This window comes from Megalobrama amblycephala, linkage group LG8 (genome assembly GCF_018812025.1).
Source record: "Megalobrama amblycephala isolate DHTTF-2021 linkage group LG8, ASM1881202v1, whole genome shotgun sequence".
Lineage (NCBI taxonomy): Eukaryota > Metazoa > Chordata > Actinopteri > Cypriniformes > Xenocyprididae > Megalobrama > Megalobrama amblycephala.
This window is the reverse complement of record NC_063051.1, coordinates 12019396-12022372: the sequence shown is the minus strand read 5'-3', so window position 1 is coordinate 12022372 and position 2977 is coordinate 12019396. Positions and strand designations below refer to the sequence as shown.

The 2977-nt window shown below is 37.8% G+C and overlaps 1 non-coding gene across 1 annotated transcript; it reads right to left on the bottom strand.

The window, feature by feature from the left end:
* Positions 1-2433: 2433 nt before the first annotated feature.
* Positions 2434-2505, bottom strand: trnaq-uug. The gene has a single exon. It is a non-coding gene; the product is annotated as a tRNA-Gln (tRNA).
* Between the last annotated feature and the right edge of the window lie 472 nt (positions 2506-2977).

The window sequence follows — 2977 nt, the reverse complement described above, 5'->3', positions numbered from 1 at the left end:
AAGGCCTAGACTCTCATTTTTTAAATAAAGTAACTGATTTCCAGTTATTTAGGTTTGTTGTCATGTTTGTGTTTTTTTTTCTTCTTCTAAATTTGTTAATCATGTTGTGCTTTTCTTATGTTTAGTACAGACAAGCACTAGTCTTTGCTTGTTGCCAGTTAGGCGTAGTTCACATAGGTGTGGCATACAATCCTAAACTTGATTTTATATGAGCCATTTAATTAGGCCTAAAGCAATGTATCTCCTTGTAACCAGCAGACTGTAATCTAAATAGTGCTTATGTGCTGTGCAAAGTGTAAATTAATAATATATTTATATTTAATTGTGTGTTTATTATGAAATAGGTGCTGGTCATATAATTAGAATATCATCAAAAAGTTGATTTATTTCACTAATTCCATTCAAAAAGTGAAACTTGTATATTATATTCATTCATTACACACAGACTGATATATTTCAAATGTTTATTTCTTTTAATTTTGATGATTAGAACTGACAACTAAGGAAAATTTCAGAAAATTAGAATATTGTGAAAAGGTTCAATATTGAAGACACTTGGTGCCACACTCTAATCAGCTAATTAACTCAAAACACCTGCAAAGGCCTTTAGTCTAGTTCTGTAGGCTACACAATCATGGGGAAGACTGCTGACTTGACAGTTGTCCAAAAGATGACCATTGACACCTTGCACAAAGAGGGCAAGACACAAAAGGTCATTGCAAAAGAGGCTGGCTGTTCACAGAGCTCTGTGTCCAAGCACATTTATAGAGAGGCGAAGGGAAGGAAAAGATGTGGTAGAAAAAGTGTTCAAGCAATAGGGATAACCGCACCCTGGAGAGGATTGTGAAACAAAACCCATTCAAAAATGTGGGGGAGATTCACAAAGAGTGGACTGCAGCTGGAGTCAGTGCTTCAAGAACCACTACGCACAGACGTATGCAAGACATGGGTTTCAGCTGTTGTATTCCTTGTGTCAAGCCACTCTTGAACAACAGACAGCGTCAGAAGCGTCTAAAGACAAAAAGGACTGGACTGCTGCTGAGTGGTCCAAAGTCATGTTCTCTGATGAAAGTAAATTTTGCATTTCCTTTGGAAATCAGGGTCCCAGAGTCTGGAGGAAGAGAGGAGAGGCACACAATCCACATTGCTTGAGGTCCAGTGTAAAGTTTCCACAGTCAGTGATGGTTTGGGGTGCCATGTCATCTGCTGGTGTTGGTCCACTGTGTTTTCTGAGGTCCAAGGTCAACACAGCCGTATACCAGGAAGTTTTAGAGCACTTCATGCTTCCTGCTGCTGACCAACTTTATGGAGATGCAGATTTCATTTTCCAACAGGACTTGGCACCTGCACACAGTGCCAAAGCCACCAGTACCTGGTTTAAGGACCATGGTATCCCTGTTCTTAATTGGCCGGCAAACTCGCCTGACCTTAACCCCATAGAAAATCTATGGGGTTTTGTGAAGAGGAAGATGCGATATGCCAGACCCAACAATGCAGATGAGCTGAAGGCCACTATCAGAGCAACCTGGGCTCTCATAACACCTGAGCAGTGCCACAGACTGATCGACTCCATGCCACGCCACATTGCTGCAGTAATTCAGGCGAAAGGAGCCCCAACTACATATTGAGTGCTGTACATGCTCATACTTTTCATGTTCATACTTTTCAGTTGGTCAAGATTTCTAAAAATCCTTTCTTTGTATTGGTCTTAAGTAATATTCTAATTTTCTGAGATACTGAATTTGGGATTTTCCTTAGTTGTCAGTTCTAATCATCAAAATTAAAAGAAATAAACATTTGAAATATATCAGTCTGTGTGTAATGAATGAATATAATATACAAGTTTCACTTTTTGAATGGAATTAGTGAAAGAAATCAACTTTTTGATGATATTCTAATTATATGACCAGCACCATATGTGTACGATATTAGCAAATGAAATCGCAATAGTTTGGCAGTTTCAATGTTTTGTTACATCCAAATCTATCTGGTAATAGAGTTGAAAAGAAAAAAAAATCACTGTAAAAAAGAAAGGACTAACAAATTATTTGATATTTACACATATTCTTACTGTGACATAGCCTACGTGTTTACAATAATGACCATTGCAACAAGGCACCAACTAGAGGGGCTGTTTACATTGTGCTGATGTGAATTTATTTTACTGTCACAAATTTTGATGACTTAAATGCCGTAACCAGCTATCAAATATCAAAACCAGCCCATCCTCATCAATAAATGAAATATGAGCATACTCACGAGACTCTTCTTGAAGACACTGTCATTGCTCGTTTTGTAAACAAACACATGCTCAATTATCATTTCACAGAGGTACATCGCTGATGCTTTGACCTTGGGTTTTCTAATTCAACAAGATTGCATTTGTTTTCAATCTTCGACTACAGTAGCTTTTCCTACAATTTCAAAAGGACGAGGTCCCACCGAGATTTGAACTCGGATCGCTGGATTCAAAGTCCAGAGTGCTAACCATTACACCATGGGACCGCACTGCCGTGAGGAGCGGCTTCACAATAATTATTCAATATGTCGCCATGAGAGTTGTTTTATACAATTGTATCGTATTCAATTGTGCGTATGTATGTGTGTTTATTGTGAATTTACAACGTTTCCATTCGGGCATATATATATGGTGCTTGGCTAGCTTATTTAACTACGGCCGCTTCGGGTTCACGCAAACCAACAGTATTTTTAGCTTGTTAAATCGTTTTAACCGTTGTATAAGTTATAACCTACTGACTTTCATATCTGTCGAAATTTATCAGCTTATGTTTTGCTTTCTTTTATTTATATTATTGCTAATATGTATTTTCATATCGTATTTTGTTGCGCTTAACGCTAACATATACTTTAGCTGTAACTTAAGCTCAGTCAGTGGCGCGAACTGAAGGCACATCTCTCACGCAATCACAATCTCCCCTGTCAAAAAAGGTTTTAATCGTATTATTTACTTATTTCT